Source organism: Choloepus didactylus, chromosome 19, assembly GCF_015220235.1.
Source record: "Choloepus didactylus isolate mChoDid1 chromosome 19, mChoDid1.pri, whole genome shotgun sequence".
NCBI classification, from domain to species: domain Eukaryota; kingdom Metazoa; phylum Chordata; class Mammalia; order Pilosa; family Megalonychidae; genus Choloepus; species Choloepus didactylus.
Genome location: NC_051325.1, coordinates 56168273 through 56181532, shown reverse-complemented (window position 1 = coordinate 56181532; position 13260 = coordinate 56168273). Strand labels below are relative to the sequence as shown.

Below are 13260 nucleotides of genomic sequence, written 5' to 3'. Positions count from 1 at the left end.
GGTTTACTTTTATCAGAATGGATTCTCCTTGGAAAACAGGCAGTGATGGTGTATTTGGAGTTGGGCGTGGTCCAGGGGAGATCCAGGAAGAGCAGCTGTATCCTGGTCCCTGGAATCCACCCAAGGCTCCGTGGCACAAAGCCAGCAGAATCTGTCCTAATGCCCTGCATGTCTTTGTTTGATATCCCCTTCTCCTTCCTAGACAAAACTGGTTCCAAGCGACCCAGAATTCCCTGGAATCCAACTACTTTGCTCCATCCCCACTGCCTCCACTCTGGTCCAAACGGTTACCTTCTCTCCCTTAACCTTCCCCAATAGCCTCTCTCCTGGTTTTCTGCTTCCACTTTTGCTCCGTCTGTCCATTCCACACCCAGTTGCCAGAGTGACTATAAAAGAAATGAGATCACACCACTCACTTGTTTAAACCCCTCCACCCCTCCAATGGCTTCCCACTGGGCTTAGGGAAAACCAAAAACCGACAAACTTCTTAGATGTTCTACAAAGCCCTCTGGCTCTCCCCATCCCCACCTCCCTGTCTCATGGGGCACTGCTCCAACCCCCAGCTCACAGCGCTCCAGTCCCTCTTGGCCTTTCTCTTAATCAAACAAGCCTGTTCCTGTTGCTCCTGACTCAGAAGTTCTGTCCCCAACTGGCTCCTTCTCAACTTCATCTTTCTGTCCTGATCCCCATATTTAAGGCAAGTGGACCTGTCATGTTTCCTCATACTACCCTGCATTTCCTTTGCAGCCCCTCACTATGGAAAAATATTTTTACTTTTACCTACATGGTCAATAAATGTTAGCTATTGGTAGCATATCAGCCTGTGTCCCCAGATGAGAATGTAAGGTCTGTGTTTCTCTTACTCTCCATTATAGCCCTAAGACTTAGAACAGTGCCCAGCGCATACAGGTTCTCAGAGTATTAATTGAAGGGACAACTGAATGAAGTGCCTGATCCTCTGCCACCGAGAGTGCAGAATGGCTTGACTCAAACACCTAAAGGCATCTCTCGACTCTTTCTGCTCCCTGGGGCATTTGCCCCCCAGAAAAGACATTATTTTTACCCAGATGCATGAGGAGTCTTATGATGAAGTTAGTCCTTAGGACAAATAATTTATACAGCTGGCTGGGAAGGTTTCTTTACTTCCTGATACTTTCCTGAGCTGGGTAAAGCCTGATGCTTCCTTCACAATTTGGCAAAGGGAAGCATGTTTAATGAGCTTCTATTTGGTGCTGGGCACCGCGTTAAAGTGTTCTGTATACTTTATCTCATTTGGTCCGTCTCACTGATGGGTGACGTAGGCATTACTGTCATTTCACATATGGGGGATATCAAAAGGAAATTAAGATCACCTCTTAGATGCTGTTACCCTTTCAACATCCTCACTCAGACAATTTGTTTCTTTGTCCATTCATTCATTCATTCATTCATCCATCCATCGATGCTTTCATTCATATATTTACAGAGTACTTTTTTACAGCCAGTCTGTGTCTAGGGAATAAAATGATGAAGCTAATCAGATGCAGCCACTACCCTCCTGGAGCTGTAGGTGGGTGTCAACTTTATATCCAGGGTAAACTGGAAGCTCAGGTAAGAGCCCATTGCTTCCCTCACTTCTCAGAATTACAAGGTCACACTTATAGAAATGACTAAATATTTCAACATGGCAAACCTCTATTGAACATCTGTCTCGACGAGGCTCAAAACATAAATCCCATGCACCCAAGTAGAAGGCATTGTACATACACCCACCAGCTTCCTCTCAGGCCCAGCCTTCTCTCACTGCCATCTTCTCCCCAAAACTGGGCTCCCATCATGTTGAATGGCATGCGTTTTCTGGAATGCACCACACACTCTCTGACTTCCAAGGTTTTACTCTTGCCACTCCTTCTTTCCACAATACTCTCCCCTTCTTATCCCCCTGACTAACTCCTCTTCCCCCTTCCAGTCTCACCTTTCCATTAGGGAAGTCTTCCTGGACCACATTCTTCTCCCTGTGGGCCAGCACTTTCCCTGTGACTGCACTGGGCACAGTTTGAGCCTGGGCGGCCTGTCTTTCTTCCGCAATGGCCTCTAAGTATTCTGAGAGTAGAGCCCTTGTTGGTCACTCCTGCAATCCCAGCCCCTGCCTCCAACCCCAACACATAATTGGCATTTACTGTTTAATGAATGTTTTCATATTTGTCTTTTTCAAACTGAGTTTCCTGAGACAGGAGCTATGATTTGGCTCCAGCACATTCTAATTGCTGTCATTGCTGTTATTATTATAATTATTAGACGCATTCGGCCAATATCGATTCCAGGGGCGCTAGAGTTTAATGATTATGAGAGTAGCTCTCTTTAACTGAGGATTTCTATGAGCCCGATACTGTACCCGGCAGGCCCTTAAATAAAGGTTTTCTTAAATTTTTTCCTTATAACAATATGGAAGTCGGCCTTCGGGGAGTCATTTGACAGAAGAGGCAGCTGAAGTTCCACGAGGTGAGGTGACCCACCCCAGATCTCTCAAGTGGGAAGTGGTGACCCAGCCCTGAAGCCCGGTTCAGTGGCTCAGCCCACCTTCTTCCTCGCTGTTTAGCTGCTGGATGTCCTGGTAGCAGGGTTTCCAGTCTTCGGAAACTCCCTGTCTCCCAAAGGCTGCTCGTGACGGGCCTTCCCTCCTTTTACAAAGGCCTCCCATTTGTTATCCTTTTACATCTCTGGGATGACAAGGTGCTGATTGGTTCTTTGAATTCTAAGCCATTACAAAGAGTACCCAAAAGGGAGCCATCACCATGGTTACAGCACACGCGAGAACCCAAAGGAAGGCAGCAGAGGGGGAGGTGGAGGCTCCATCAAATATGGGGAGGGGGCATCATAAACAATTAAACATGACAAAATTCCCTGGTGAACAAAAATAGAATTATTTGACTGTGAAATCGAGTAATGTAGCATTGAAAATAGCATACCCTGAAACGTCATTTTTTCCCCTCCATAGATGAAAAAATACCAGCTAAAATGATGCACATTTAAAGTGCCAATTTGCTGGAGGGCCCGGGTGGTGGAAAGTTGTCTTCATCAAAGATTTGTACTCTTGAGATATTTAAACATTTTTTTTTTTTTTGCTCGTTTACCTTCTCTCCCCAACTGTGTAACTTGTGGACAGGGCCCATATCTCACATTCTAGCATAGTCCCCAATAGAATTTGACCCAAAATGCAAGGAATACCAGAAAGGTGTTGGGAAAAATTTTGGCCAACATTCTGACTTATGGCAAATCATCCATTTGTTTGCAAGTGGGTCCCAGCTCTGCCAGTTATTAGTTGTGTGACATGGCTGGTCCTCTCTTTGAGTGCTGGTTTCTTCACCTTTCATTACAGAGGTTGGGGTTAAGATTAAAGAGATAATATCCATAAAGGGAGGGCACAAGAGTTGGGACAACATAGCTGTCCAATAAATGTTGGTTCCATGTCAATATCGGCAACACCAAGAATAACAGACACTTTAGCAACATCATCAGCAGCAGCATTATCAACTGCATTTTGCCAGTTTGAATGTATTATGTCCCCCAAATGCCATTATCTCTGATGTAATCTTGTGTGGGCAGACATTATCAGTGTTGATTAGATTGTAATTCTTTGAGTGTTTCTGTAGAGATGCACCCCACCCAACTGTGGGTGATAACTCTGATTGGATAATTTCCATGGAGGTGTTGGCCCACCCATTGGGTGGGTCTGAATTAAATTACTGGCACACTATATAAGATCAGACAGAAGGAGCAAGCTGCTACAGCCAAGAGGGACACTTTGAAGAAGGCACAGGAGCTGCAGATGAGAGATATTTTGAAGACAGCCATTGAAAGCAGACTCTTGCTCCAGAAAAGCTAAGAGAGGACAAATACCCCAAGTGCAACTAAGAGTGACATTTTTGAGGAACTGTAGCCTAGAGAAGAATGTCCTGGGAGAAAGCCATTTTGAAACCAGAACTTTGGAGCAGACGCCAGCCACATGCCTTCCCAGCTAACAGAGGTTTTCCAGACACCATTGGCCATCATCCAGTGAAGGTACCTGATTGCTGATGTGTTACCTTGGACACTTTTATGGCCTCAAGACTGTAACCGTGTAACCAAATAAACCCCCTTTTATAAAAGCCAATCCATCTCTGGTGTTCTGCATTCCAGCAGCATTAGCAAACTAGAACATGCATTGAAAACTCCAATCCAGATCTTCCCAAGCATAGCAAAGCCACCAGTGAGTTTTGGATTGTAGCAAAGTGGAATTTCTCAAGGTTGCTAGTGGCAGAGATGAAAGGGACAGTCAGAGGGAAGGAAATGGCAGATTAACACCATATTCTACCCTTTTTCAGGATGGAAACACCATTCAAACATTATCGTACCAGTCTCTCCTCACTTCTGCAAATAAAATGGCACAATCCGTCTCACAACCTGATTTAAGCCTTAAGTAATCCAAAGGGATTTTTTTGTTCTTTTTTTTTTGAGGCAAGTGACCAAGGCAGGGAATAGAGAGAGGACAGTGAGGTTTGTCAACCCTTGCTTTGCATGCCAGATTCACTGCCTGGCACTGCCCACACACTATCCTATTTAATCCTCAACACAAATGGATTTGGGAGAAAGGGAACCCCAAGGGCATTTACTGCCACCCAAACTATGCCAGCATCTCACACCAACTTGGATATAGGTTATTTTACTGAGTTTTCACTGCAACACTGGAATATTGGTATCCCTAGCTGCATTTTAGAGATGAGGAAACCTAAGCTCAGGGTAACCAACTCTCCCAGGCTGAAACAGTAAGTGGTGGGGCTGGGATTTGAACCCGGGCCTGTTGGACTTCACAGTCTGCCCTGACCTCTGAGCATAATGATAAAAATAAGAGCTCGGAGTCACTGAGCACTTACTATGTTCCAGGTAGTTCACTTGGGTTCTCCCCTTTAATCCCCACAATGGCCCCACGAAAAAAGGACAATTGTTGGTCCCAATTGACAGATGAGCAAACTGAGGTTTAATGAAGTCAAATAACCACCCAAGGTATATTTTTAAAATATTTCCTATTTATTGTTCACTTATTGTCACCTTCATTCTGAAGATGAGTCTTCTGAGGCTTAGTAAGGTTAAGCAACTTGCACAAGACTCATGACAGGGGAAAGAAGAAGCAAAGCAGAGATTTGGACCCCGGCAGACAGGCTCCAGACCCCACAAGCTTAGCTGCTAGGCAGTGCTTGTGTGCTGTTTCTAAGTCATACTGTTTCCTGGCGTAACTCTCTTCTTTCCTACCTGAATCCTTGCCTTGCATTGTCACATCCTCGCCCGTGGCAGCAGTCATGGATCCTTCCTCAAGCCCCAAAGTACAGAAAAGTCTGAACTTCCCAATTATAAAGAGCCACCCTTGTTCCTTAACTGGTTCCTATTTCTTTGACTTGACATCCCAATATGGATTGTAAGTAATTCAAGTTCAACCCTGCATTTTGTACCATCCCCTTCATATACTCCACAGAATATATGTTAGGGGCTCAAAAAAAAAGTTTGGAAAGATATCTTCATCCAGAAGCCATCCGAATGGCAATACCATTTCTCGGTTCAAATCCCACACCTTGTCCTCTAAAGATCCTCCAAGCACTTCAACCTCCAGTGGCCAAGCCAACCCCCTTCTGTCCCCGACTGTGCATGGTCTTGTCTTTCTGTCACCTGAAGCGGTCCAGGCTAGGGGTGAAGGATGCAGGCTCTGGTTGCCTGAGTTTGAGTCCCAGCGTCAACGTTTACTATCACCCATCTTGTGAGACTGTTGTAAGAATCAAGTGAGAGAATGCCTTTAAGGAGTCCAGCATGAGGCCGAAGTAATTATAAGAAATTGAGCATCTTTTCACATCATGCTCTCTCCCCCTGTCTCTTCCAGCTCACTACTAGCCTTCTTTCAGGTGCCTGGGTCTGTCCCCGTTCTCACTCACCACAGGGCCTTTGCACATGCTGCCCCCTTCGTCTGGAACACACTTCCTGTTTCTCTTTACCTAGTTAACACCTAATGGTCCTTCCCATGTCAGCTCAAGTTCTTTCTAATCTTTGTTACCTGGTCAAAGCCCCCACTAGAAACTTCCACAGCCATGTACCACTCCTTGGTGGCACTGATCACTGGTGTGGTTTTATGCTCATGTGTGTGATTATTTGATTACCATCTGTCTCCGCTACTTGATTGACTAGAGATCCATGTGGGTGAGGTGTCACTATTTTTGTTTCCACTTTATCTCCAGAGCCCTGGATAGGGCCTGAGAGAAAGTAGATGCTCAACATGTATTTAATAAATTCATAAATAATATTATTATGCCCCCATTATTCTTAATACTAGTAATGATGGGAGAATAATTATTATTTGTATTTCAGAAAATCCAAGGTAAATTGTTTCTTATTTGATGTGTTATGAAAACAAACTATGTTACTTTGGGCTAGAAGGAGATCCAGTTAGGTTATGTTTGGAAACATAGGGATCCCAGGTTTATCAGAACGTGAGTGTACAGCTATTTATATCTAATTGGTAAAAAGAAAGAACAATTTCTGGGGATTGGGACAGAGAATACAAATTGAATACGCTTTAGTCTCCACAGATGTCCTTCTCTTTTGCTCTCCCCTCATGCTGCGTCTGTCATCTGTTTCTCCTGACTTTCTCCTTCTTGTTTTTCATGTCCAGAGTAGATGACACCTGCTCAGGAGTTTTCTTGTGTTTTTCCCGTGTTCCTCAAACCTTAGCCTGGCTTAGGGTCTCCTCTTTGGTGTTCCCATAAAACCCAGGGAGTCAAATAAAGCCTTATCCCACTGCAGGGAAAGTCAGTTAAGTTGCCTGCCAGAAAATCCTCTCTCCAGCCTTACTCTGAAGTTGGGGGCCAAACTCTAAGCTTCCTGAGGGCAGGGAGCTCATAATTTGACCTGAAGAGGTGTCTGGTTTACTGACAAAGCATAGGGCATTCAGAAAAACGAAATCTGGAAATAATTCCTGTGTGCACATTAACCTCAAAAGCGAGGAAAAATGACCAGATAAGCCAGATCTTCTCCTGCATCTCAGAATGTCACCAATTCTCAAGAATCAGAAAGTGCAGGCATCTTAGAAGCAAGTGATTTTCTCAGGGGTGGGGGTTTGGTGGTGGTGGAGGTGGGGCTGAGAGGTGGCATTTACCAGTGGCACCTATTAAAAGAAAAGAAAGACCAACTCGCCAACGTGGGCTGAGCCCCACAGGGAGGGAGGTGACACCGCAGGGCTGTAAGAGGGAAGGAATGGAAGTCTCCAACATATGGTACCATTAGCCACCCAGGCCCCTTCGTAACTCACATGGGCTTTCCCCTGCCTGGTCTGCTTGTCCCGCCATTACCCCATCCCAGCTCAACTCCCACACTCCTCAAGACGTCTCTCATGCCCCTTCCTTCCTTTCAGATCTCTCCCTTCTCTCAGCCTCCGAGGCACTGAAAGTCTGAATCTCACACTCTTCCTAGTTCCCCAGTTGTACCTTCCTGTCTGCCTTGATGCATTTTGAGTGTTCTCACTGGGACTTTCTTTGGATGTATGAAGTGAGTGAGCTGTGTGGTCTGGGGCAGGTTACTAACCTCTCTGAGCCTTTTTAAATCCCTAGCACCCCCACCCCTGCCTCACACAACCTGGCCCTGGCCTAGTTCTCCAGCCTTAATTCTCAGCGAGTGTCCCTTGCTCACCCAGCTGAGCTCTCTGGCCTCCGATACGCCAGACTCTTGCCTGCTCTAGCCCTCAGTGCCTTGAAGATGCTGTTCCCACTTCCTGGGGAACGCCTCCCTCCAGGTGGTGCTTGGCTGGCTGCTTCTCATCCTTCAGGTCTCAGCTTGGACAGCCCTTCCCTGAACATGCCATCTCACTCTCTTTTACTTCACTCGGCTTTGTCTCCCTTCCTTGCACTGCCTGCCTCACAACATTTGTAAGTTTGTTTGTCCATCTCCCCATCAACAACATCAGTTCCAGGGATTTGTCTCTTGATTATGGCTCTATCCCCAGTGCCTAGAACAATGTCTAGCATAGAGTAAGTACTCAATAGATAGTTCCTGCATGAACAAAGGGATGATCATTATATAAAAATACCTACACATATCATGGACAGTAGCTTGAGGGCTTTCATCAAACAGAAACTTGTTAAGCCACATTCCTTTGGCGACTGGCAAGAGCGCTGAGTAACTCACCAGAGCATATATTTGGGCTTAAATTGGTGAAATTTTAGGAAGAGGGAGGATGTGCCCATTTGCTCCTTCTGGGCATCCCACGTTTGGACCAGGGCTCTGGGCATGCAGGGATGTTCCACTCTTTGCAATGCCTATAATTGGGGAATAGGAAAATACAATTTGCTCTGACTGCATGCACTTTAAAAGCACCGCTCTTTGAGAAGCTGAGAGCTGAATATACACCGAAGTGGTGTTGGGTGCTGGTGGCCTAGTGCAACAGCAAGGAGCCCTGAGCTTAGATCCTGACAGCTATGGGCCCGCAGCACCTTTGCTGAGCCTCAGCTTTCCCATCTCTAAAGTGGGAATAATATCCACTTTGCAGTTTTGCTGTGAGGATTAAGCAAATAGCATAGGCCCAATGTGTTGGGTGACATCAGATTAACTAAATATCAGTCCTTTTTGCTGTAATTTAAGAATAGGTTTGGGATATAGAGAGCACACACCATTTCACCAGCTCCTCAAGAGACACATGTCATACCCTGACGCAAGGGAGGAACCAGGAGAAGAGGGTGGCCAACTTGTCCCTGTTTCTCCGGGATTTTCCTGGTTTTAGCTGAGTCCCAGGAATCCTCCCCACCCTTAGTCTTGGGTTATCCTCCAGGGAGTGCCAAGTGCTTCCTTAATCTGTGCAGCAGCAACATGGTGACATCACATCAAGAAGAAGGCAACATTTCCAGAGAACAACCCCACGTCCTGCAGAACTGGGGAGAGGGGACATTTTCCGTGAGAGCCCCAAGAACTAGCGTTGGTCAGGTTAGGCTGGAGGAGAGGGGTGGACCACAAACATTAGGAAACAGAGTCGCTGCCCACATTTGACTTGCAACCAGACTCAGAGGTTGCAGTTTGGTGACCCAGGGGTTGAAACTGGTCTCCCACATGCTTTGTTTGGCTTGAACCAAACTAAAACCGAAACCAAAACCAAACCAAAACATACCAATAAAAGCAACCTGACTTAAAGCATTGGGAAATGTCACACAAAGATCAGGATTTCTGGGAAAACTACTGGAGTTACACTGGGCCTCCCTGCTTTACTTTGCGATGGGCCCTGCTTGAGTCCTAAATGTTACTGGCCTGGCCCTTGGAGCACTTGTGTTTGTGACCCTAATATCCAGGCACCAGCATCTACCACGTGCTGTAAATAAATATCCAATAGAGTCTTTTTCTGAATGTTAGTTTTTGAATAAATTTGTGTTTATTTCTGGCTGTGAGGTGTGGGTAGATTGGAGGTGATCCTAGGGCCAAGCGATCCCTTGAGAAAGCTAGCGCCTGGTTGCTGGGTCCCAACAATTAGATTTCTGAGTTGAGAAACTCTTATTTTTGTTTATTTTTACAGATAAAAGGCATGGAACCAGTCCAATAGAAATATTTTCCATGCCAACTCACATCATGCACCTCCTGCAAATAAACAAGAAAGTAAACAAAGAAACAAATGAATATTCCAGGGTGGGTGGGTAAGAACCCAAAACCAACATTACCCACACAGCCCTGGCAGAAGCTTCCAGAAGGGAATGCTCTGAACAGTGGCACAAAGTTCCCTAAAAGCCCAAATGTGACATGCGCCTTGGGCTCCAGGACTCTTTCTCCTCTGCCAGGGGAGCCTCACATAACATTCACTCTGGATTTAATAGGAGAACATGACATGTGCTGACTCTAAACCAACTCCTGCTCTTTCAGAGGAGAGTCGGGAAAGAAAGCAGCTGCACACCAAATCCCCTTCTACTTTGTACCCTTAACACATTCCGTTATCTCCATGGCCTACATATCATTTAACAAACTGCCCTGCGATCCTTGCGGGGCGTGGCGTTGTGACTGATTTAAAATCCCCGCACTGCTAAAACTGCATTGTTCTTCATCAAGTTGAGTCATTTTTATGTGAAGTGTCAAGCTCCCTAACAAATAACTCCTGCCAGACAAATCAAGTTCTCGTCTTAGAGCCGCGGCTAAATAGTTTATAGCTTTAATCTGCTCACCGAGGTGTGCAGTCTATGACAGTAATTATAAATGCAAGGAGAAATTATAGCTGAATGCTTTAACTGCATTAGGAGCCGTTTGATGAACAATCATGAGCGCCTGCTCATTTCCAACAATAGAGGGCAACTTAGTGTCAATGCATTAGAGAGATTTCAGTTCTGCATGGCTTTTTCTTCCATTTACCCCAGAATGTCACTTGTCTCCTATAAAGTAGAAAAAAAGCACCGTGGAAAGCTTTAAACTTGATAGTTAAAAAAAAAAAAAAAAAAAGACAAAGGAAGAAAATACAGGGGAAAACTGTTTATCATTATGGCTTTTTTTTTTTTTTTTTCTGTTTTGTTTGGTGGTAGGTTCGGTTTCAAATTAACTCATTGAAGGTAACTGCTTGTTTACTTATGAGGGGCTTTAAAAAAATCCCTCCTGAAGCCATTTTTGAGAAGTCTTTATGGAGAAAGGCTTCCTTAAATGAAGGGCAAGTTCAAAACTGGCCCGGGGAGAAGCCACAGCGATTGTGTTTGTGCTTCTGCTGGTTCCCCGTCAACCCCTGCATCTACCTAAGCTAATGGCACCATTAGGTTCTTTATTTTCCCCTCTTCTCTTCCACAGAAAGACGTTTTTAATTTAGCTGAAGAATTACACAAATGTATTTTAAAGACATAAATCCATATAAAAAATATGAGCTAATTAAAACATTGCACTCCCTGCACTCATGGATTTTCCATTTCGCAAAAGAAAAAAAAAAGAATTGCATCTGGTTAAATGAAAAGATGATACTGATGGCAGATTGGAGTAAACGAAAAATAATGTTACTCTATATTAAAGCACCAAATTATACATGTCAGTATCGAGCATTCGAAAGTCCAAATGAGGGGGGAAAGTGCAAAGGAGAGAAAGATGTGCTGATGAACAAGGGGGTTAAGTCAGATTGCTTGGATGAAATGAAAACGTTAAAAAAAGATGATGAATTTGTTTCTTGCTGCTTTAAAAATGCTGTACTCTTGTAATTGACCCCATTTCCTGATTCTCATTTTGCTCACCCAAAGTGAATTCCCAAGAGTCAGAATGAGGATTTAAAAAAATTATATACATGTATATATTCCCTGGAATTTGGGTTGTTTTTGGTTAGATATTGTATGATAAATGTATAATTACTTGACTGAACAAGGAAATTAAAATAAAGAGGAGACCCTCCGCTCCAAGCTACAGGTTAGCCCTGGGCACCTGACTTGCAGCCCAGGGGAGTCCTTGCTTGCCTCTCAACCCTCATGCAGCATGCCACAGTGTTTTTCCTGAGTTGTTGGATGCACATCAGGCCTTGGGTAGCATTTCAAAGCCATCAGGGAAGGTGGAAGAGGAAGAGAGCGGCAGGAGGAGAGAGTATATGAGCTTGAGCTGTCTTGGGTTCGAATCCCAGCTCTACCCTTGGGCTCTCTCTGAGCTGTGGTTTATCACTCTGTATAACAAGAGTGACATGAGTAACAATTCCTGGCTCATAGAAAGAGCCCAATCAATGGTAATTTTGCTGTCATTGTTATCATTATAATGAAACAACAGGTTGATGCTTTCGTGGGGGCACTAGCCTAGATACTAATTAGTTCAACCTGGGAAAAATCGGGAACTTCTACACACTTCAGGCGCAGCTCAGGAACGTGGTAGAATACGTGGAGCAAGGAGGCTCTGTCTAAAACTAACTTTTGTTGTGAACCTACTATGTGGCAGGCTTTATGGAAAAGAATTGCACACTGATTTAATTCTTATAATTTTCCTGAGGGGTACATCAGTGTCTGCATTTTATAGGCACAGAAATGGGGCATGTCTTGGAGGGAGGGGAGGGGCTGGGCTTTGAACCCAGGCCCGAGGACCTTCATATCCTGTGTGCTTCTCCTGACACCCCACCCCGCTCTGAGACCAGACAGATGCCCCTCCTGTGTGCTCCCATCAGCATCTTCCCTAGAGCCACCTGTCCACGTACCTGCCATGAGCCTCGAGGGCAGACTCTTGTCTGGTCATTGGTTTATTGCCCGAGCTTAGCACAGGACTTGCCACGAGCTCACTAGATTCAGGGTGAATGAATGAATGGGGCTCAGAGCTGGGGGTCCTTGGGAGAGTCACACAGAGTCCCTCTGCCTCCATATCCCCTTCTGCTACAAGGCCTTCCTTGTGGCACAACCCCTAAGTCATGGGGCAGATTACAAGAATAAATTAAAATAATGCTTGGGAAGTGCTGGCCACAAGACCTGGAAAATCTTGCCATTATAGTCTGTATGACTGCTCATCCTCCATTATGTTTCCATTGCTAATACACAGTCTGGCACAAGGTAAAAGTACAACTGATATTTGCTGAAGGATGAAAGGAGTGCAGGGATTCAGAGAGAGAGAGGAAGGAAGGAAAGAAGGAAGGGAGGAAGGGAGAGAGGGAGGGAAGGAGAAAGGGCTATTTATTTGAAAGGAATTTTTATTTAATGGATGAAAGAATAACGCCTCTTACAGATATGAATTATCCCAGCCTGTTTTGCTCTTACCAGCTTACCATATAACCCATGTTGTTAGGGTTGAGGATTTAGAAAATAAAAATACTGGATATCCAGTTAAATTTGAAATCCAGATAAACAACAAATACTTTTTCAGCATAAGTATGGCTCATGCAATATTTGGGACATACTTATACTAAAAAATTACTTGTTTATCCTGAATCTTTGTTTTATTAAGCAGCCCACAACAAAGGTGGGCCACTCTTTGCACTAGGATTCATTCCTGAGAGCTAGGTGTGCTGTTAAGCTTCTACACTATATTAAATGGTAATTACTGTGATTTCAGTCCTTGTGCATTTTAGACTCATTAATTTGCTCTCTGCTTAATTTCTATTATTCAAGAAGAGCATGTGGCTTTTAAAGATATATACAAATACATATTGAAATTGTCCTAAAATAGGAATGCACATTTAATATTTTCTAATTAATTTTTAATGAAAAGCTGCATTTATTTTTTGGCAGAGCATTCTGCAGGATTTAAGACATATCCAAGAAAGGAAAGAAAATTCAGGTCAAAATTTGCGCCTTACAGAGAACT

The 13260-nt window shown here is 44.4% G+C and overlaps 1 protein-coding gene across 5 annotated transcripts in view; it reads right to left on the bottom strand.

Annotated features, from left to right (window-relative positions):
- Positions 1 to 13260, bottom strand: part of TSHZ2 (teashirt zinc finger homeobox 2) — a 444871-nt gene that overhangs the window by 176293 nt on the left and 255318 nt on the right. The window lies entirely within an intron of this gene.